This window comes from Myripristis murdjan, chromosome 5 (genome assembly GCF_902150065.1).
Source record: "Myripristis murdjan chromosome 5, fMyrMur1.1, whole genome shotgun sequence".
NCBI lineage: Eukaryota > Metazoa > Chordata > Actinopteri > Holocentriformes > Holocentridae > Myripristis > Myripristis murdjan.
In genome coordinates, this window is record NC_043984.1 from 32,733,982 (window position 1) to 32,758,014 (window position 24,033).

The window sequence follows — 24,033 nt, forward strand, 5'->3', positions numbered from 1 at the left end:
CCAGTAGGTGTCACTACACCATGTTGGCCATGCCAGCCCCCTAACTCTGTCACTGTGCAAACTGGAGTGGATTCATTCCAGTGAATGGCTCTGCTGTTTCATCAGGAGCTCCGTGGGCAGGACAGCAGTTATCCTGAGGCAAATTACCCAAACACAACCCCTGACATCGGTTTGCTCCGTCCTGCCAGCTCCGGCTGTGCCCAGAACACATCCAGGGTCACTTACGGACAAGAGCGAGCGGCTGAAGGCCTTGTTGGGCCGTGTCGAAGCACCACAGTTTCCATAATAAGCTGAGCGCTGGCCATCTTGTGCCCAGAGGCTGTGTGTTTTGAGTGGACAGAGTGTACCAGTCGGCTGGTGATTAAGACGTGCTCCCTGCAGACCACTGCAGAGTCCTGCTAGGTCGTTACCATGCCGACTGCTGGATCAGCAGGAAACACACACACCAATATGCTCAAACCAACACACACACACACACACACACACACACACACACACACACACACACACACACACACACACACACACACACACACAGGGACGGGGGTGGCTGGATGAAGGGAAAGTAATTAAGTACAGTTAATGAAATACTGGGAGACTTTATACTTTTCCTGCACTTCATTTCAGAGGGAGATCTTGTATTTTTTTCTCTGCTCTGCATTTATCTGACAGCTGGAGTTACACTGCAGAATAAACCTTTCCATGCAAAACATCAAATCTGATGTGCTGTTGGAGTGCAAACTCGCCAACAGTATATGAGTACATATATCTCAGTATATACCACAATATCACAGTGTATATATTATGTCTATAGGTCTACTTTTCACATATGCTCAGTTTCTATTTCTGCATTTATCGTTGTAATATTTTTGTCAGATTAATGCACATATTTTTACATAATGCACACACTTTATTCCAAGTTTCTAATGCACACATTTTTATATTTGTTATTATTTATTATAATTTCTCTTATGCTTAGGATATACACCTCTCATTTTACTGCTAATACTTCTATACTTTTACTTAAGTAAACTTTTGGAATACAGGATTTCTACTTTTAATGCACTATTTTCCAATTATGGTATTGCCACTTTTCACTTGAGTAAAGGATTTTGGTTTCTTTTTTCACCGCTCAACCTTGATGGAGAATTTATCAAGGCACGGATAAGAAACCAGCACACACACACATACACACACACATACACCATTTCAGTAACTTCAGCAAAAAGTCAGAGTGCTGACTGAGGCGGTTTATTTAGATGAAAACAATACAACAACCCAGAAACAGATCCTGAAAACAGGTAAAAGGGTTGAAGAGCGCAACATTATTCCCCGCCACATGTTGTATAAAATCAATGCAGGCCACATGAGCCTTCGGTCCGGGGAGCGTTCCCACTGGAACTCAGTGATAATAACAGTTCTATCAGCGCGGCCCAAAGAGAGCTGTGGTCAAACACTTCCGACAGAGCGACCGAGCGATGGTTCTGACCTCACGGCTCTGAGAGGCAGACAGAAGCTTCAGACTCGACTCTCTGCTCCACTGGGCTGTGATATCTGCTCTCATCATGCTCATTTAAACAGGACAAAGCCACTGTCTAGCACTAATACGCTGGGAAGGATGAAGAGAAATGGTATGTATGTGTGTGTGTGTGTGTGTGTGTGTGTGTTTTCATGAGGCAATGCCTTCATGGGGAAATTACAGCTTGTGTTTTTACATGCTGATTATGGCGGGGCAAACTATGCGCGTGTTATCGGAAAGTATGCAGAACCCTCTCTGTCAGAGGGCAGAAAGTGGAAAGGACAAGGGCTATTTTTTCCCCTGTCTTGTCATTTTCATCAGCTGGATGCACAGCACAGCAGCAGTTATGATTGGGGCAAACTTGATCAACCCTACAAAGTTGGAAATTGCACAGAGAAGGAGGGAACTTTCCTGAGCTGCTGCCATGTGTCAGCAGTTAATGAAGAAAGTATACAACGACTCTGAGCTAACTCCCCCAAGATCCTACCACCGTGTGGGATATACGGGCTCAGTGTAAACACGTTAACCAGCAGAGGTATAAATGGGTCAGCAGATGATTTGCCATCCATGTGGAGGCGATCTTACAGGACTTGATCTACATTTTAATTTGCAGTTTCAGCCATATGGTAATTTACATATAAATCGGCATCTTTTGGACTGGCTTCTGTTTATCGTGTCGTTGTAATGACAGGTTGGAAGATTGCGACACCAGTTAACCTGGAGGTGAAATATACATACAAGACACACACAACTTATATTTACAACACCAAGACAGGACTCAGAAGGAGCACTTGAAGCATCTTATCACAGCCAATGCTAATATCAGGCTAGCCCTGCTAATAGGCACTTGTCAGTGAATCTGACAACTCTGACCATTGTTGGCCTCAAAAAAGCATCCATTTTATGAAATCCATGAGATGAAACGTTGAGAAACAGCCTTGGCTTTCTTTGGATAAATGGATAATATTGGTACTGTGGGCAAAACACAGCGACTATGAGGCAAATTACAGCTTCCCACAAAGAAAATGGAGAGAAACTTTCTACTGCATTTGCCTCCTACAACTTTTTATGTGCAACTGCCCGATTCTGACATTCACCATGTTTACCAAATTTATTCCAAAGCAGTGCACTGTATTTAATCCTCGAATAGATTCCAACCGGTTGTGCTCTGCGATTCATATCTACTTGCTCTTTGATGTTGCTGACAGGCATGGCGGGGCGGTGCAGTGAGAGAGCACAACACCAAAGAGATAAACAGTCACAAACAAAAAGGAACCGAAGATTTATAGTTATGGGCTACAGATTTATTGCACTTTAACTACAGCAAACAATCTAACTTCACACCACCACAGACTACACCCACCTACACCTCTGCAGCAGTGCCAAATGCACTTCAGACACACACACACACACTTTTGTATAACTAAACTAATTCTTATTTTAATCCTTTTAATTTTATTTTAATTTTAATTTAAAACTGGCCCTCTGTAGAGGCAAGGACCAGAACAGCGTCCTCATTTTAAGGGATTTTCTTGATCTTTATATCGCTTCCGAAGGCACTCGGTCTTTGTAAAGGTGGAAGTACAGGAATACACACGCATCCACCCTGCAGATACACGCCCATTTGAATACGTCTTGACACATAAAGTGCTGGTTCAGGGCTTGTAATTCATCTGGTCTAACCTGCTCTGAGGGCAGACCCTCGCCCCGGCAGCCTCGCCTTCTGTTTGATGCTGCGCGTGAGTGACGGAACAAAGCGCCAAGGTGCTCCATATTCATGACTGAAGCCCTTAGAGAGGGGACCAGAAAGCAGAAACACACACACACACACACACACACACACACACACACACACACACACACACACACACACACACACACACACACACACCTCAGGCCTTGATAGCTTGTTAGTGCTGCTTGGCTTTGTAGTACAAGATTTCAAGCTGGCCAGAGAGGATGCTGACTCTGAGAAACCGACCAATAGCGTGAGAGCAGAGTGAAGTGTGATTAGTCAAGGCTTCCTAGCAACAGAAGAGAAAGGCTCTCACCAGTGTAAGAAGAATCCCTCATTAACAACAATGTTAAAAATGAGCTTTTCTGTCTCTTCCTGTATTCCCCACTTTGTCCTCTGTCATGTCCTTTGTTGGTTTTTGTACCAGGAGCCAAACTGAGGGCAGTCAGCCATCGCGGAGCAAAAAGTGGCACTCCCTCACCTCATTCTGAGTGTCACACTCTTGTTAATGTGTCCGAGCTAATTATTTTTGCCAGATAATGTTGTAGCTGCAACCCAATTATGCTAGCGGTGGTTATGTGTGATAGATGATATGGAATTTATGAAGTTTGGCCAATCTTACAGAACATTTTTTCTTACGAGCAACTACTTTATCAGACTAAAAAAAAAAACAAACAACTGACCCAGAGATAAACAAGCAAATATAGTAGAGGACAGGACTGGACAGCATCTGCACTTGTTGAAAATCAAATGAAAGGCTGTTAAAATCCAATTATCTTAAATTGCTGGCTAGCTGACTGTAGTTAGCCGAGTAAATTAAGGAGCTGCTTGGTGTTGGCGATGCTTTTGAAGACTTGCATATTTGTAATAAAAAGGAGGTGGACTGTACAACGCCTGTTTGACATTTTCAAAATTGTCTGCATGAATAAGGCAAAAACCCACTGATTTCAGGAGCTGCTTAATCATATATTCTGTTGCCTCCTCATGGTGGGTGCATATTTAAAAAAAAAAAAAAATTGCTTAACAAAAAGGGATTTGAGTTTTTAGGTTATCTGGGATTTTTGCCAGTATATCACCTATGTGCTCAGAGCCAGGAAGTTGTCTGTTTGTCGTAACGGCATCTTTATCCATACCTTTCAGCAACTGGAAATATTTCATTATGCCTGCAGATGCAAAAATATATTTTAAAAAACATAGTCTTTCTTCCCCGTCGGGAGTCTGTTTCAGGTAGCATCCACTGACTCGTGCCTCTGGAAACCTCAGAATCTCCTTTTATCATTCAGTATACAGCATGTCACCGAGGCATTAATATTTAAGGAGCAAGACACAAAAAGCTGTCAGCAGACACAAGACTGGAGGCTTCGCCCCTCGGCGCCGTCTCATCAGCGGGTGTCAGCCGGCTGCAGCAAGGTGTGGGAACTTTCCAGAACTTAACCCGAGTGTAAACCCGATCTCAGAGTTCTTAATCATTTAGTGGAGAGCAAAGATCAAGCAAAGGGTGGCAGGGAAATATTTGGGAGCTAAGTCTAAAACAAACAAAAAAGGGAAAGAAAAGTAAAGAAAAGCAAAGCAAAGAAAAAAGAAACAAAAAATGTCAAAACAGGGGATAATTGTTCAAACATCTCCCCAGACATTCTGTTACTCTAAAAGCAGGTTTGCATGTTTTGGTGGTAAATAATATCAGATGCAGGGACAAATTGTTTATATTTACATTTCTTTAATATTGGATGCAGGGACTTTCCCTTATCTTAGACTGGATTCGATTAAAGCTTTTGCTTGCAGATGCAGTATGTTGAAATGGACCTTTAACAAACCACATCAAGACAGGCCGCACTTAGAGAAACATAAACATTTGAAAAGGATTTGTGGATGAGTGACAGACCCAAAAAAAAAAAATGCAAAAAAGAATAAGATGGACAGCGATGACTGGAGAGACTGAGAGAGCAGCGGTCCAGCTGTTCTGCATTTAAACTGGGAGCCGGCGTTGGTGGGGGGGCAGCGACGGGAGGAAAAACAAATATTTTGACTCTCTCGGAGCAGAATCACCATGACTGACAAGATCACAGCACAAAAACAAGCTATTATTAGAATAAGTAGTGGGAGAGGGACAGCAGCCAGCCGCCGACCGACAGATGGACGTATGACGGACAAAGCGAAGATGGGAGCTGCTGCAGTCTGCGGAGAGCTGGAAATTTTTCGTTGAGCGGTACAAAGAGAAGGGCATGTTGACAGTAGGTTGGTTTCCATCCAAATCTATCGAAATTTTTGAGCGAATTTTGTCAAAATGCGCAAAAGAAAATGAGAATTTATGCCTGTTTCCATTAGTTTTGTTTTGCGATTATTGAGAGGAGAGTGCGCCGTGAGATGACGTCATAAGATAGCGTCTGTGTGTCGACTGAACAACAACAAACACTCAGCTGACACTCAACAGCTGATCAGGGACAGATTCCTGCTGAACTTGTCGGCTCTTGGGAGAAGTCTGCTTACTATTTTGGCAGCGCTAACTTCGTGCCGAACCATCCTAAATAAGGAATAAGAGACTAATAATAATAATAATAACAATAACTAATAATAAGACTGTAGCGTAGAAGTGTGACGTGGTGTCCGGTCCAGTCATCGTTTATTCGCAAAACCTGTTTCCACAGCAAAAAGTCGCATTTTCTTTTATCGATACGCTGAGAAATCCACCCCCTCCAAGCGTAAAAACTTTTTTGCGAATTTTCGGCCGTTTTTCGAATTCCTGGCGTTTCCATCCAAGTTTTTTTTTTTTTTTTCGCAATTTCTGAAAATGCGAATAGAAATAGGTGGATGGAAATAGGGATGCTAACCGGTGGCCGTTTGACTGGTTGTTGACCGTTTGAACTTTAACCGAATAATCTTGTCGGTTAAAAACCCTTTAAGCCCGAACTAGAGTGCCTGTAGAGAGAGGGTCTCCTTACGCCGCCATTGCTGTGAAAAAACGGAACCGTTGGAGTGAACGGAGTTGTCGCCTGTGGTCGCCACTCTCTCTCTACAGGCACTCTAGTCCGAACGTGTCGTCGCTGACAGAAATGCGCATGTCAGATTGTGAATACCGTAACTACCGTAAGGTTTTATCGATCAAAAAATTCCAACTGTTCCTGAAGGCGGCGAAGTTGCTCTTGCGCTTACATACAGTTTAATACGGTAAACATGGCGACGGGACGCTCTGCCGGGTTTCGATGATGTCATTACACACAGAGCTCAGCTCGGTAGAGACAGACCGGAGAAACCATAGATATCGACAATAATTATATTATAGTATATTATAATTATATTATAGATATTATAGATATCTACGGGAGAAACGAGCCAAGCTTATGTTTGTCGCGGACGTAGTGGTATGCGTCCGGGGCAAGACAATGGCGCCGGTGCTAGCGCTGCTAGCTTCTATTTGTTGCGGTTATTCTTTTATGGTTTACAGACAGTAAAATAATATTCTCGGTTAACTGAAATAAACCGATTAATGAGGCCCGGTGGTCGACCAAGAAAATTTTCCATTTTCGCCATCCCAATACCCTTTTTCCAACGTACCGAGACTGAGACAAAATGTTTACTACCATTTTCACCTCTGTACGTCGTTGAGATAGGCTAATGACTCCCATAGATTTCATGTCTTTATGCTAAGCTAACATGAAATGCTATCCATAGGAGATAAACCAGTGGATGTACAGCGATGAAAATGGTATCAAACGTCTTGTCTCAGTCTGGTTAGGTCAGAGAAAGGGGATTTTGTCTTCCTTTAACTTTCCGCTCAGCGCTGGGATGCTCTCATAAAAACTCCTTTAGAAATTCATTGGGATTCAGGCCCTTCCGTCTCCACGCCTGACAAACTTAACTGTGTGTGTTGAAAAGTGTGAAGTTAAAGTTTAACCGTTGACCTTTGACATTTCCAGACATTATTATCGCTATATCGTACTACTATGTACCCCCCAGAGATTTGAAATACACACACACACACATACACACACACACACTCCAAGTAAGGCTCCCAGTGATTTCATTTGTGTTCTTTAACTGACTCATCTGAAGTCAAACGGAAATGGTGCATGGAGCACGGAACACACACACACACACACACACACACACACGTTATGGAACCAATGACGTCTCGAGAGATGGATCATTCACGCCCATGCCCTCTCGCTCCACTAACTGGGCAGCGCTGGTTAATATTTATTCCCCTGTGCCTCCGCGCTCGGCCTGCGTGCCTACCGTCAAATAGCTTTCAACAAACCTGACGAATTATTATTCACTCTATTTATTTCTGTTTCGTTTCACCGTAGGTAGGATGGCCAACGCAAGCCTCCGGGGGCTCCCACTACACCGCACACAATGCGAGCCGAAGGCGAATTAGGTTACATTCACAATATTAAAAAAAAAAAAAAAAAGAAACAATACACTGTAAACAATTTGCTTTTCTTTGCTCTTATGATGAAGACAAAACGGACACGCTGGGATTTGACTGAGAGCAGGGGAGGCGAGCAGGAGAGAGCACGGTGACGGATTAACTTACAATGGCATTTTGAAACAGTGAACAACTGTTCCGAAAATTCATTTCCGACTGACATGGAACTCACCCCCGAGCACACCCCCCCCCACACACACATACACACACACACACACACACACACACACTCCCTCTCTTGCTCTTTCTCTGGAAAGCAGCGGCCTAATCCTCTTTTCCGCAGCACAGTGGTCTTTTCTGAGGAGCTGTAAAGTGCTAACCGTTGCAACGTGAGGATAATATAAAGGCAGTGTTTTGAAGGGAGAGCAGTATAGGTGACTTTGCAAACCATGGATAGTATGCTCATAGATGGGTAAAGCCAAACATACACACACACACACACACACACACACACACACACATAAAGGCTCCTTTCTGCGACGGTCTGGGCAATAACAAGCGTGGTGCAGAGAGAGAGAGAAGGGTAAATGTTAGTGTGACTGCTGTGCTGTCTGGGCCTTTCTGAATGATGTGTGTGTAAAACACAACACTATACAAAGAGCCTCTTTGTGTTGCCATGCGGCTAATGCTGCTTTTCCATAGTGTTGCCTTAATAAAACATTAGGGTGTGTGTTGCTTGTGGAGCCAAGGTAACAAGCTTGTTGCATAACGTCCAGAGGTGAGAATGATGCTGTAAAACAGTATGAGGGCCTCCGCTGGGGCCGTCACAGGGAGGTTTTACCAGTGAGCATGAGACTTTGGAGAGGGGTTAAAAAAAAAAAAAAAAAAAAAAAAAAAAAAAAAGGGAGAGATGATTACCAAATATAATGTCAGAACAACAATGAATTTTAACATCGCTGCCAACACTTCCAAAGTCTGAACAAGATCCAAACCCTAAATGCCTCCCCGGACTTCCCATGGCTGTCAATCAGATCATGGGTCGATCCAAGAGTTGATAACAAAGACAAACACCAAGTCGGAGCTTAAACAATCAGACCAGACGGAGGGCTAAACCAACAAACAGAAATAACTCCACAATTGTGAACAAATCTGTAAAAGAATAACAGTCTCTTCCCATGCGTATCTATCACTCCGCGAGCGACGCGACCCGCACGCCGCCAGACTCCGCCGACGTTCGGACACCAACAAGTGTGTCGCCACATCTGAATTTTTCACGATCGTCGGCCATCAACAGAACATCAGATTTCTGTGCTTCCTGGTGTGATTTTGTTTTATGAACGGTAGTTCTTACTGGCAAAGACAAAATGGACAAGAGGGTGATTCCAGCCATTTAAACTACAGAAAAAACAGCTCATAAACTTTGCACAGCTGCATCCACTCTTGGCTGGTTAAACTCAAGTCATTTTATTAAAATTTTTTAGCTTAATCATTTTTTTATTATTATTATTTTTTTAATTAATCTTCTGTTTATTGTCCCCTACAGTCAAAGAACAGAGAAGGGACTACGGATTGGGCTTTCTCTCTCTGTCTGTCCCGTGCGATCTCCAATCCTCTGCTGCAGTATCTCATAATCTGCCAAGTCAAATTTAATAAACCTTTGGGGAATGATGTGCTTTTACACTGTTACACATGATCTACAAAATTAAACCCACCAGAGCATCACCTATGGGCCAAAAAAAGCCCCCAAGCCTCCACACATCACACACATACACACCAAAAAATAAAGAAATAAAGAAATAAAAATACACCCAGGGTGACTGGCACCAATCACCTGGGGCGTCACGGTCACTGTCGACTAGTTTTTCATTAACTCTGTCTAATTAGCACTTGCTGTTTCAAGTAAACAAAACAATTAAATGGTGTAACAGTTAATACCTAACCAGCAAAAACATGACTGGCTTGTTGAGGTTTTTGTAGCTGCAGACCGTTACTAGATAAAATCAGACCCCCTGGCCCCCCCACACACAACTGGTCACAATACAGCAACACATCAACCAAGTCGCTTGAAATGTGAAAACATAAAACATAAATGCATCCGTTTAGTGTCCTCTGCAGCTCGCAGGACAGCCTTCATTCAGCCTCTAACCCCAGTGTCCGCTGAAGGCACACGGGGACAAACGTCGACCCTAACGCTATTTATTCTCCTGGCTCGTCACCTCTCTTCACCGGGGGCCCGTGAAATGCCAGGGATTCCTGCTGGAGGCGTGTGTCACCAGGCTGGAGCTGTTCCTCCTCTATCCAAGCCTCCGTGCTCCCTCCTGGGGGAGAAACCACCGCTCAGCAGCCTCTTATGGAGCTCAGAAGGAACATTTTTATGAGCTGCCTGCCATGCAAATGTAGTCAATATTTCTGGAAATGTCTTGGGGGAAGGTAGAGAGCGAGCGTGTGTGTGTGTGTGTGTATGTGTGTATGTGAGTGTGCACGTGTGTGTGAGGGAGCAGATTTGTGTGTCTCTCTGTGGATGCATTTGGAAGCACTTTTGGGAGCTCATATGTTCAGTAAATGCCTCCAAGGGCAGCATAGTTGTGTACATGTAGTTGCCAGGAGTGTGTGTGCGTGTGCGTGTGTGTGTGTGTGTGTGTGTGTGTGTGTGTGTGTGTGTGTGTGTGTGTGTGCGCGCGCCCGGGAAGGATTGGTGAATGGCCAGGCCTATCATAAGTAAAAGGTTTGGTAAGTGGAAGGGTGAGGTTTGGGTTTCCTAAGTGTAATGTTGATCATGTATGACACACACACACACACACACACACCATTCCTCAACTGCCCAATATTGATAACTTCACAGAAAAAAAAACATCTCTGTGTTATAAATTTTAATGTATAACTAAAGCTTTATGCAGATTATATTGCACATCTACACTGCACATCACTGCATGTGTTTCGTATGCCCACTTCCATCTGTATAACTGATAATGTGCAGATTGTAATGCACATTAGCTTCTAACCTGTAAATATGTTCACAAAGATGCATCATCATCTGTTGCACTATTTTATTCCCACTGCATCACTACCACACATTTTAGCACAAAATACAGGGACTCTGGATGTCCCATTGGCCAAGGGTCCGCTTCCAGCTCCAGTTGATTTTTTTGGTTCCTGCTGTTTGACATGCGGGACGAACAGGAACCAATAGGATCGCTGCATGGTTGATTGCCAATTCGTCAAACAAGTATGCTTCACTGAAGCGGCAGGTGATAAGAGCTGGCAGCTGCGTTCTTCAATAAATTAATGTAAAAGTAGAAGCATTTATTATTTCTGGTATGTCAGTCACTTTCTGTCATCACTGAAACTGTTCCCATTCCCCCTGAAGTCGGGTGAAGCAAACAACATCTAGAACCCAGACTCTAGCTCCAGTTCCCGTTTGCTCCCATCTGTTTCTTGTTGTGTAGTTATCTTTTTCTGTTATTAATATTCTCTGGCTTTAATGACTTGTCGTGTCATCTTCAGTACTCTAATTCTGCTCTACTCTCGTCTGTATGTTTCTCGGCGTTGCTGCAACTATTCGGTTCTCCCACTGGGAGTGTTACGGTTCCATCTAATCTAACGTAACACTGTGTGACAACCACACTGAGCTACCTTACCGCGTAATACCGCCTGAGAACCACAACACCGTCTGAATATATGAGTAATCTCCAAAAACAAACCCGCTGTGCCACAGTGAGTGGACCACCCTGAAGCTGGATGGTTGGGCCACCCTGTGTGTACCAGTCCGTATGAGGGAGCTACAGCGAGGCATGCTGGTTCGACAGATCTGACACAGTGAAGGGAGTGTAAGTTTTTTTTTTAAAAAAGCAGGAGAGATAAGAGCTGTGCACATTCCTGCAGAGGCGTTGCATAAAAGCTGTTTACGCCCCAGCTGACAGTCAAGCGTGTGTGTGTGATCATCGCCTCCGAAGTCTTTTCTCTCACCTCGGCCTGTTTTACAAGCCAGAGGTTTACAATAAAGTCCTGAAGGACACGAGTGCCAGTCAGATTATTAGGTTGTAGAAGAGGAAGAGGGATGGAGGGGGAGGGGGGGCGCTACACCTCCTCCTTTGACCTCCATCCTTCAAATCACCGCACTCCATCTGCTCTTTTTTCACTCTTTCATTCCTCCACTCTGTCAAGAAGCTGCCTGGCCCTTCCTCTGCCTCCTCTTATTATTTTCTCCCAATTTATCCTCTAAGGTCATTTTGACCATCAGTTTCTTCTTAGGGTTTTACTCTCTTCTATAAATAGTTCAAAGCAAGTTCAAATATAAACCAAGAAAACTATTACAGCAAATGTCTTTTTGATGAAATGTCTGATTGATCAAAATGAACAAAGAGAAAAGGCATATGCCAAATAAAAAAAATAGCCAATATTAAAAATCTTTTTAAAAAGAGCTTCACAAAAACCTCTTTCATATCAGAGGGAGAAGACGCCACTAAAAGGCAATATGGACCCGATATATCGCTAAAACAAATAAATCAGTCCAAACCGCCTATAATCTCTAAGCTCTGTCGGTCTTCCTCTTACTTTTTCATTGCTCTGGCTTTACATCTGAGCCTGCACCCAGCAGCCCCATGACCCGCACATTTTCCTTTGTATTTGCTTGTAAACCGTGTCACCTTTAACTTGCAAAATTCCTCAATCAATCACTGAATGCATACTTACGAGGATTGTGGGACAATATGAATGAAAAAAAAAAAAAAAAATACAGATCTGTGCGTCTGGAATAAGGATTTTCACACCAGGCACACCTCTGTACGCCCCGTTTCTCTCTCTCTCTTCCCCCTCAGATCTTGACTCCTGGCAGTAAAGATGCACGAGCCCCCCCCTGCATGCCTCTCCTCACTCCTCCACCATAAATAGCGCAGCGTCTTTGAAGCCGCTCCTGGCGTCCTGAGCTGAATGCTCACACCGGGCACATTTAACTTCCAGTTCCAGCCTCACTTCCAGCTGGGAAAACCTGCATCGCACAGCACAGTTTTAAAGGTGAAACCAAACGAAGGGGGCTTTAAATTATCTCTCTTACACAAGACAATGGGGAACGTAAAAGCTTGGAAAAAGGTCTGGAAGATTTATCTATACCTAAAAAAGCTTGAGGATTATTTTCCCAGGGAAGCCCACAAGCAAGCGCTAAGGCACACAGAACAGTTGGGTTTTTTTTTAGCTGCGGCTGAGTGTATATACAAAATAGCGTCACTTGTCATTGCTAGCTTGTTGCATGGTGATATTGTTTGGCTTCTGGTGGTTGGTGGAGGGTTCTGGGTGGAAGTTAAGTCACGGTTCAGCGGCTTGGTTCAGCTGCGTGATGGCCGCTTAAAGACAAGCTCCCCGCGCTTTCGTCGAGGGAGAGGCTCCAGGGTTTGCAAGGCTTTCATTTGAAAAAGGCCCAGTGGTGCCCACATTATTTTTAGACGGGCACGAGGCGAGGAAAGGCTTACTGGAAAAAACGCATGTAATATTGAAGCGGTGCATACGAGGCGGCTGGGATTCAATGTGAGAATAATGATGCTGTACAGGCCTGCAAATGATACTGGTTCCAGGAGGAAAGAGGGAGCAGCATCCGTATTTCATATGAGAGAGCCGGTAAGTGTGTGTGTGCGTGTGTGTGTGTGTGTGTGTGTGTGTGTGTGTGTGTGTGTGTGTGTGTGTGTGTGTGTGTGTGTACAGCAGGCCCTATAGCACTCCACAGTCAAGTCTCACACTTCCACTATAACAGTCTCATTCATCATTGTGCTCCAGACAGCTCAGGGGTCACCAAACCACCACTCTTTGTGCACACACACACACACACACACACACACACAACCACATCTCATTATACGAGAAAGCAAGGGATAACAGCACCAACCGCCTGTGCTCAGACTGCACCCAAAGCATCGTTCCCATCCAAACAAGGTCTGTGTGACCCGACCTTGGAAGGCACACAGCAGCCTGCTTTAATCTCGCCAGCAGGCAGGAAAACAGGTACATAAACAGCAGCCAGTACACAGCCAGGACTCATTCAGTGGCCAACTGGCTGAAATGACCCCCCCTCCCCAAAAAAAAAAAAAAAAAAAATATTCTTTTTGAAAGCAAAGCATCGCTCGTTCCTAACATTTTGAGCTGGCTCCGGTCCTGGTGAGCCACGCCTGCTCAGACGGATATATGGACCGGTGTTATCCTTTCATCAAAAATGTACGCCCTAGTGCTAAAGCGATATATTTACCAATAAATTAGTTGATCAACAGAAAATCAGCGGCTGTCTTTTAGTCATTTATCAAGAGAAAATCCCATATATTTTCTGATTCCAGCTTCATTAAGACCCCTAAGATGCTAAGATTTGCTTACTTCTCCATCTGTGTAATTATAAAATGAATACTTCATTGACACATAGCATTTGCCCTTATTTGTGACACTTTACAGATTAATTTATTGATTAAAAAAAAAAAAAAGGAATGAAAAAATTGCTTGTTGCATCCCAAGTTTTTTGTCATGTTTCACATTAGATGTCTGACTCAAAAAATTATTCCAGTGCGGTGTGGGCTACAAACCTGAGTCAAAGATCTGCTGACCAAGCTAAAATGCCTGAGATTATTTAATTAGTCTGGGTGTCAGTGGAGAGTTTTAGTGTCCCATAATGGACTGAATGCTCAGAGACAACAATAAAAATTTAGGCAGAAGCCACTGAACCTTGACACCAGTCCTTCTCCAGTTATTGTTCAATGAAAAGCAATGGAGTGGAGGGTCTGTTGTCCCAGGTCTTGATTCTATAGCATGTCTTTTTCATTTTTATTTGGGGTAAATTCAAAATAACGAAGTGAGCGGGTAGGCGTGCCGGTTCCAACGTGCAGCATCACATCCCGCTGCCCCGCTGACACCAGGTTAGGTGGTGTTGTGTCACAGGACAAGGCTCCGGGGTCTGAGGTCTGCTTCAACACTGTCAGTAATTGGATCAATAAGATTACACAGCGTCAGGTACACAGCTGCCTGGGCACTGATAAGCAGAGGAGGGTCACAATGCACACACACACACACACACACACAGCCGGTGAACACAAAATAAAAAACGCCTGCCTGTCTGTCTGCTCTCACATGCGCGCCAAGTCAGACACACACTGAAACACACACACACACACACATCCAGCCCAGTGTTATGACAGTCCACGTCCTCCCAGCCCCGGGAGGGAAAAACCCACAGCCACTTCTCTCTCTCCACTGTGGTTGAGAGCAAATCCATATTATGTTCGTCTCATAAACTTTAACCTGCAGGGAAGCGCCGCTCCTCACCCCTCCATCTGTGAACCGTGTGGTCCTGCCCCCGTCGTCTCCCAGTGGGACCAGTCCAAACCAAGCCAGCGGAGGAGGGGGGAGGGAGGGAGGAGAGGTTGGGACAGGTCATGATTTATGGCTTATTCCAACGGTTGTGGTATAATCAAAAACGCACCAGCGGAGCCTTCCCATCCTCCATCCACCTCTTCCTCCCCCAGTGGCAGGAGGAGTAGGCTGTGTGTGTGTGTGTGTGTGTGTGTGTGTGTGTGTGTGTGTGTGTGTGTGTGCGGATGGGTGGAGTGGGGAGGGCAGGGTCGCGAGTTGAGCTTCTCTCGTCCCTTCTGTTCCAATACAAGGGCTGGACAGCTCCATTTTAAACACAATAGGCCCCCGCCCTGCTACCCATCAGACTCCTGCTGGTAGCAAATAGAGGGAGTGAGTGTGTGTGTGTGTGTGTGTGTGTGTGTGTGTGTTCCAACAACCGCATAACCATCTTCTGACACATGCATACACACGCACACACACACACACTCACAGTACATGCAAACTCACTTGTGCACTGACTGTCAGGCAGACATATTCAAACACTCATACACACACACACACACACACACACACACACACACACACACACACAACTTGATATGAGCAGCAGTCACACATGAGCTTCTTGTTAACCCTCACTGGCAGATCAATACAAAGGGCTGACACACACACACACACACACACACACACACACACACTTTCCCACAGTATACTGTATCACCCCATGTATACCTTGCAACTGCATCTACCAGTACAGAAATAAACACACTCAATTTAACACACAGCTCCACTCCTCCACTTTGCTACTGGATAATCACTGGGAAGATTTGTGTGTGTGTCTGTGTGTGTGTGTGTGTGTGTGTGTGTGTGTGTGCATGGCCTAAAAAACACACACAGACAACAATAGACCTCAAGCCTCTGTACACAGCCACACCCTGACTCATGGTCATAGACTATCAACAAACACATCTCTGTTTGCTCCTGTCTACAATGGCAGGAGGGGGATCTGTCTGCGGTCTTAAAGTTACAGTCCGATGTACACAGTGTGTGAGTCACGCTGCCTTCATGCTGGGAGGGACAATGTAAAAAAAGTGACATTTAAACTCAAGGTGCCACTGTCACCTTTCCATCACCTGACACCAGATTTCCCAGCCGCCTGTAAGGGGTGTCAGCTACGACTTTGATGGAGTTTGAATTGAGCGTCTCGAAATAATACAGCAATCTTCGAAACGAGGAGGTCTGGAAGGAAGATGTTTTTGGGGAGACAGTCCTGTAAATTTATTCATTAAGTGTGGAGAAACCACCAGCAGGCTTTCCTCTGTGGCTCGCCCAACAGCCAACGTGAACAGGCCGGACTTGTCCATCACTTCTAATAGCTCATTTCCACTATAAAGAGCAAGTGCTTATGGTACCAGCGCTCGGCGTCATAGAATTAGAGAGGCGCTCTTGTTGCCATGGAGTTGTTATAGTAACAAGAGGAGCTGTCAGTTGTTAGCCTACATTAGCTTTTTGCAACTTTTTTTTTTAATGGACAAAATCTTGTTTGAATAAAAAAAGCCACCGGTCGGCGTCAGGCGGGCCGGCCGCGACCCGGTTGGCCGACCGCCTGACGCCGACCAAGGAGGTATGGAAAAATACGTCAAGCGGTGCCTGACGCCGACCCGGCGCCGCGGCCGACCCGCCTGACGCCGACCGATAATATCCCACTGGCTGAAGGTTTAATGGTTGACACTTGTCAGTGAGCACGGTTACATGCAGACCTTATTCCTGTATTAACCGGAATATTGCGAATATTCCGGTTGCGCCACGTGTCATGTAAACACACACCGAACCCGATTAAGGTCATATTCCGGTTGGAGAGAATTCCGAATAAGCCCCCTGGAATATTCCTGTTCCAACCGGAATATTGAGGCATGTAAACACCTTAGTCGGAAAACTCCCCGAACCGGAATATTCAGTCACGACTGCGCATGCTCGACTCACAAGGACTTCTGTGGCGTCTTTGTTGCTATGGTTACCTGCAAGCGGGGAAAACGGCAGGGCGAACAGCAGCAAGAGCCAGGAGACTGCAGTCCGCCTTCAGCTAATGAAAGACTGAAATATCACGGAGTATATCGATGGGAGGGAAAAACATAGAAATAGCGACAGAAAGAAGAAGAAAAAGAAGAAGAAGACGAGGAAGAAGACTTCTTCGTCTGTTTTTCTGGCAGACCAGACGCCTATACGCGTACTGCTGCCCCCCGCGGCTGAGTGTCGCATTACGTCAGAGAGTGGAATACGCCGAAACACGGGGGCATGCCAAGTAACATGTAAACGGAATATTCCAGTTGCCGCGGCGCAGTTACCTTAACCGGAATATTGAGCCGAACCGGAATATGGTGTGCATGTAAACGTACTCAGTTTGTAGCAGCCTGGTTAACTGACATTCTAACGGACCAATCACAAAGGAGATCATATTTAGACCCGCCTCCGCAGCCCCATTCTCATCGGGCCAGCACCAGATGTCAAACCGGGCTGAAATCTTTCACAGTTGGTTCCCGGAACCAATTTCATGGCACGGCACGGCACTATAGTGGAAAAACGCTCTAAGTGTCCCCTAGAAACTCTTCCACTGTCATTTGGTGTGACTGCAGCATGTTTTCTAAATTCTGCGTATTTCTGTCTGAATTTGCAGCATACTTTCTAAATGCAGCGCATGTGTTGTCAAACTGATCATGTTTTCTTCCACTTGCTTGTGTTTCGTCGATGTGTGTGTGTGTGTGTGTGCGTGTGTGTTTTCCTCAGCTGCAGTGCGCTGAGCTCTCGGGGCCACCGTACCTCGGCGCTCTAGGATTGCAGCTGTTCTCCAGACTCAGCAGAATGTGGATCACTGCGGCCGGGAGGACGTTTGAAACTGGAGCCCAAATCTGCGAAAACCAAAATAGGAGCGCTGTGGTTTCTCAAAGTAACACTTCGCTGTGTCGATGGGGTTCAAGTTCAACACCACAATGAATTTCTGCATTGTGTGGATCCCACGGCAAAATATTTGGACTGCGCCTTTAAGCTCCACACCAACTCCCCCGCACTTTTTCCTACACCGTGTCTATTTGTGTGTGGTGTGTAGAGGGGGGGTTACAGGAGCAACGATGAGGGATTGACAGTCTATTTCCCGCAGTCTCTCCCACACATTGTTATCAGCGTAGGGCCTGACAGCAGCCTAAATACTAGTCATTACTCTGCACTCCCTGCTGGCTACCTCAGATAGAGCCGGCCTTACAGCGGCGGGCTGCTGCAGCACCATGCATCACCATGATGGATGCTACACAAATGAGACCAACATAGCATTACAACCGTTAATTCATGGAAATCTGAACTCCCAATCTTTTTTTTTCCAGTGTTTTTGTTTACAAGAGGCTATTTTCAGCAGTTGGGAACTAGTTTCAGCTTCCATATGCTGCTGTGAAGCCGAGTTTTAACGTGATATTTATGTGTATGTGCTTCCCAGCGTGTTCTGAAGGCGTTATTTACACAAGTAGCTAAGCAGCAGGTGAGGATAAAAGTGTATTTGGCTTCACAGGCTGCAACTCGCCGGTCCCCCTTGGATCTGTGGGGGCTTTGAAGGAGTCAGGTAACAGATGCACAACCTGGCAGTACGCTAGAGACCAGTAATTACACACTCTACACACACACACACACAAACACAGAGACACACACACGACAGACCGCTCATAACAACATCCAACCGACATGCAAGCACAAACACACATACAAAACTGCCCCTGTGCTGATCGATTCCCAAGTGTCTTCATTAATTTTTCTTCAGCACAGTCAAGCCTCTCTGGTCGGGCCTGTTCTCCAAGCTCTTCAACTACATCAAGCTCCGCTGTAACTTGGGGGAGAACATTCCGAAGCCAAATCTGCCTTGCAAATCAGCTGCCATTAAAGGTATTCCCACTCCACCCCTCTAAGCGACTTTCAAAACCCCTATTATCTCAGTTTTAACCCTTGAGAAACATCCTCTGGCTGGAAGGCAGTGGGACATTTACATGAAAGTCCACTTACTCAACGCAGAAACATAGTAAAGATCCCTATGAATATATGGTATAGCAAAAATGAAATAATATCAAACTACCATGGCTTCCTGCTGTAATAACTGCTCATCACAATTTCACAGCTTCATTAAGATGTTATTATTTGCACTTTGTAATAACTATTAACATTATAGCAAGACATTTATAGAAAGATTTGACGCTGCTCAGCAATGAAACATCATTTTGCAGTCACTTTCTCGTTATTGATCTTTTATCTATCACATTGCACTTGCTGTTGCTTGTACTGACTCGTGAACATATCAGGCGATGAGTTGTATCATGAGATGCACATATCATCCCATCACTTCAACTTTGAATGTACTTCTTTAAGTTTATTTTGCTTCCACACCACAAAGGAATGAAGGAAACTGGAAACAGCGGTGACAAAAACTCAGAGAACAAAACCATAACGTCGGTGGCCGCGGAATCTGGGAATTTAGAAGCCGATCGTATTACATTACAAGCAACGAACCAGAAAATGAAAAGGAGGTGCTTTCCAACGAGGGAACACAACACAAGTCATTTGATATTAAAGACCAACAGACCAACAACAACAGCCACTTCCGGGTAGAAAAACTATTGAATTATGGAGGCTTGAGAGATGTTATTTAGCCGTAATCGTAACGTTCAAAGATATGCAGTTAAACAAGACGGTCTAACATTTCTGATGGGATCATTTTATGTTTCTGTATTGTTTCGCTAGTGTCTCTGATAAGCCAAACAAACAAGAGAGCCATTTAGCACCGGTCAGGCTAGATTGTGGTTTGCAAATTTGTTCCTCCGAGATGGAAAACTGAAAAATGTAAATCCTTTTTCACCCCCGTTTGCTCTGTGCCGTCGAACTTAAATGCACAGGAGGTGGAGGATTTCAATCTGAAAGTTATGGTAAGTAAAAAAAAACATTGTGATTCAGTCCATAGCAATAGCAACGGTGGTGCATGAAGAGTTAAAACTAGGTCAGCCAGTGAGCCTGTTCACAACACAGAGGCCGATTTTACACTTTTCCTTTTCCTCGAATGTGTCTTTTTGTCCGTACAAACAGGCTGAAATTTGTCTCCGCGGCCGGTTCAGCGAGGCGTTTACAGACATCGGCTGTCTTGGTCAGAATCCAGCGTTTCAGTGCCCGGCTTTCTCTGGTAAAGGCCTAATTGGAGGGAACAGTGGGGATGGGATACCAATTTGTCAGCTCCCAAGACCCCTGGAGATTGGTGGTGAAGGTGTGCGAGCAAGTGTGCGTATGTGTGTGTGTGTGTGAGTGTGTGTGATGGGGTGAGGGGAGGGTGCAAATGGGTTGTGTTGTCATGTCATCCCCCGAGGCATGCATGCTTTTACAAGGAAGGTTTTCTGTGTGTGTGTGTGTGTGTGTGTGTGTGTGTGTGTGTGCGTCTCAGGGGGTCAGACCGCCTACTTGGGGACCAGAAAACCTTATTGATTAGTCTCATGTGTGTTTAACTGTACCTCTGGGTATCATCTGGCCTCCATCCCTAATCTTTCTATTGTCTCCTTCAATCTTTTCTTCTCCTCCTCCATCTCATCATCCAATCCCAGCAGCCTTTGCTCCATCCATCTCCCTGTCAACCCCCCCACCACCCAACAGTATTAGCTCCCGGCATCCCTCTCCATCTCATTTTGCTTTGGTATTTTCTCTCTCTCTCTCTCACTGTGTCCGTCTTTCCTGTTTCTCACTATGTATATTAATTTACTTGGTCTTGGATGGATGGAGAGGGGGAGGAGAAGCAGAGAAAGGCTGGTTGATGAGAAGGAGAGAGGTGAGCGCACGGGGCAAGGTGGAGGATGGGAATCAATGAAAAACAGAGAAAAAAAAAAAACAGACAAAGAACACCCTTCCTGGTAAGAAAAATCTTGTTTGACTCCTTTCATCACATCCCTTGGAAATCCAATCAAACCAACTTAACTGTAAAAGAGGGAGGGGGGGGGGGGGGGGGGTGTTGGGAGACATCAAAGCATTTGAATTAAAACACATCACCATTTAACGGCCCGTTTCAGACAAATGGTTAACAAATATTTCATCTTTTAACGGACGGCAAACCCCGCGCTCATCTGATACGCCGACACCCAGGCTAAGCAACGAACAAGCAAATAATCAAAACCAAACAAAAAAACCACAGTGGAACAGAAGCCCGGTTGGCGCGTTCGCTCATTTTAATACATTTGAATAACAAAAAACAAACCGCGATCCAGGCCATGGCCCAGTTGGGGGAGAAACACCCAATTAGGAATGAATCTAGATTGCACCATCATATTTTATGCAGTAGTTTTCTTGGTCTTTTCTTGTTGTTATTGTGTTCTTCTTCTACTCCAGGGAGAACGGACAAATTTGCATCCACACAAAGTCGCCTGGGTGGCGGATCATATTTCTATACATAGATTCAAAGTAAAAGTTCCTGTTTGATGTTCGGAGGGTAATTACTTGTGGTTTTGGGGGTTATAATGTATGTGATGGCATGGAGTTCGAAAGCAGATTAAAGATGTCAACAACAAAAAAACACTCCCAGTCACACAGCTCTTCCTCCCGTCTAAATCTGCCAGTTTCATCATTTTTCTTTCAGCGCTGGCCAAAAATGTGGCAGGCAAACCTGTGATAGACGGGAGATGGCCCCCTTTTTTTTTTTTTTTTTTTCCTTTTCCAAGTCCACCACTTTTGACAGTGAGGGATTTTCAACATCAAAGGCAGTGCAACACCCAGTATAAGCGCTCATCTCTTCCAGTGGCTACAATCTTTGTGGAGGAGGAAGAGGAGGAGGAGGAGGAGGGCAGTAATTTGGAGCTAAATGGAGAAAAAAGTTCAAGCTTCGGAAACGCTGGAGCCGGTGAGTGAAAGTCATGGAAATGCTCGATGGGTGATTGAGATTCCGGGTCTTTCTCTGGAACTCCGGGAAGCCAAAGATGAATGTAGGTGACTGTGACGGTAAAGGGGAAAAAGAAAAAAAAAAAAAAAAGCAGGACACAATCACTGTAAGTCGAGTGAGTCGCCTGACTCAGTCCTGACGGTCATATTAAGTTCAGGCGCAGTTCACGCGGCTCCTGAGACGAAAAATGTAGTCAAAAGAGGAAGAGGAGGAGGAGGAGGACCGAATGACATGATTTGATTATGTCGCTCTGCTTTCTGTGAGTGTTTTCCTGCTGCCTCACTCGAGGAAAGTCACCTTGCCTCACTGAGAGAGAGAGAGAGAGAGAGAGGGCGCCGAGATAAGCGAGGCCAATGAGGTTTGGCATTACATCACTGGTATGTTAACGCTTTCATGCACCATCACAGAGAGACAGACAAAGGAAATGATCTACAAAAAAAAAAAAATAAATAAAAATTAGCTTGCAGGTTTATGCCAGCAATAATGAGCCCACTGCTGAGAGGGCTTCAGGCGAGGGCTGCGGTGAGATTAACATATGAGCCAAGTGAGTTTTTCTCAGCAGAGATACCTGGCCCAAACGGCGTCTCTGTGACAAGCTGAAGCACGGCGCTGCTTTTATAACGCCAGCCTCTTTGTAATTAGGCACACTGACATCCAGGAAACAAATGGCTCTGCCACGGTGTTACAGCCCCACGGGGAACAGATTTACGATTAGCAGCCACTTTCTGAGATGACCACATCCTTCTGACATACACACAGCCGAGCGATAATGGATTCTATTCTGATTGAATGCAATTACAAGACATGATTACATACCTCTTGAGGGAAATATTAGTAGTATATCTTGGTTTGAGTTCTAAGTGCTAAACAGATTGTGCTGTAAACAAATCTTTCCATGCAAATCACTCGTGGGATGATTGCTTCAGTCGTAAGCTTTTTGGGCTGGTGTGGTGTGAGGAAAACAGATTTCTTGAGAGAGCCTCTCCTCAGGTCTGAGTCACTCTCTTTTGGAGGATCTTGATGGAAATATTTCCTATTATTCAGTGCACTCAACCATCATAACTTCAGAGGTACGAGGCCAAGGTCAGCAGCAAAACGTTGTCGTGAGCCCAAACCAGAGAGAGGCAGGGCGCGTTAGTACGACAACACCACACCCCGTCGCGTCCGCACCTGAAAATGTGAGACATTTCCACTGGGAACATGAACGGCAGTATTCATCAGCTGAGACGAGCACTGACGTTACCGCCAGCCAACACCTGAGTGTTAAGAGATACTTTGCAGTTTGGCTCAAATGGATCTAAACCAGGACTGGAAAAAAAAAAACAAAAAAAACAAGTGTTAAGGTTATAAACTAATTAAATTTTATTTTCAGGGAATTTCAAAGGTGCTAAGTGTATGTCAGCACAAATAAATCATTGCCACACTCATTGTTTCCATAAACAAGCAAGACTGTCGCTGTGCCTCCACTCTTCCTTTTACATTGTCGGCCTCCGGGTCAGATTTAGGGGTAAATCTGCTGGAATACTTTACAGAATTCAGGCAAATTGTTTTAAAGCACGGGCTTGCGCAGGGCACTTAGAGCTCCGAGCGACCTAAACCGTGCATGTTGTAACTCTAAAAGGGTGGTACACAAACCATCAAATAATCACATCATCCAATGAACCAACAAACACACAGTCTGGTTCTTACACAGCCTTTCTCCACTGGGGCCGGTGCCACATCATAAAACACTACAGTTGAACTGACACTTTTTTTTTCCAAAATAACCAGCAGCGGCAACAACAAAGCTCACAGTCCATTGAAGACAGCAACGCTTTACTCGCGATATGTTGCAGCAGGGAAATCCAAAACATTTTGCAAAGTTTACAAAGGAAATTGGGAGTGCGCGAGAAAATTAGAGAAGGTGAAAACTATGGACCAAATCCTAAACAAGTTGCCTTTTTTTTGTAAAGAAAGAGCACAAAAGCCCTTTGCTCAGCTCTGAAGCCAGCTGAACGCAGGTCACTTCTTAGAAGAATAAAAAAAGCACCAGCACCACGACAGTGATTAAAGGGATAATGCTGATAATAATCAAAAATATTGTCAACAAAGGGCTTCAGGATACTTTCAGGTGAACGACACCAAAGCTGCAGCAAGTAATACACAGCACTGAC

At 44.8% G+C, this 24,033-nt stretch overlaps 1 protein-coding gene across 2 annotated transcripts in view; it reads right to left on the reverse strand.

The window, feature by feature from the left end:
* The window catches only part of plxnb1b (plexin b1b), a 115,227-nt gene that overhangs the window by 63,373 nt on the left and 27,821 nt on the right, over positions 1-24,033 (reverse strand). Inside the window, exon 3 of one of the 2 annotated variants that reach the window (XM_030051358.1) lies at positions 17,758-17,846. The exons of the other annotated variant lie outside the window; for it this stretch is intronic. The gene's annotated coding sequence lies outside the window, so the exon portion shown is untranslated. The remainder of the gene's footprint in view (positions 1-17,757; positions 17,847-24,033) is intronic. 2 annotated transcript variants of the gene reach the window in all.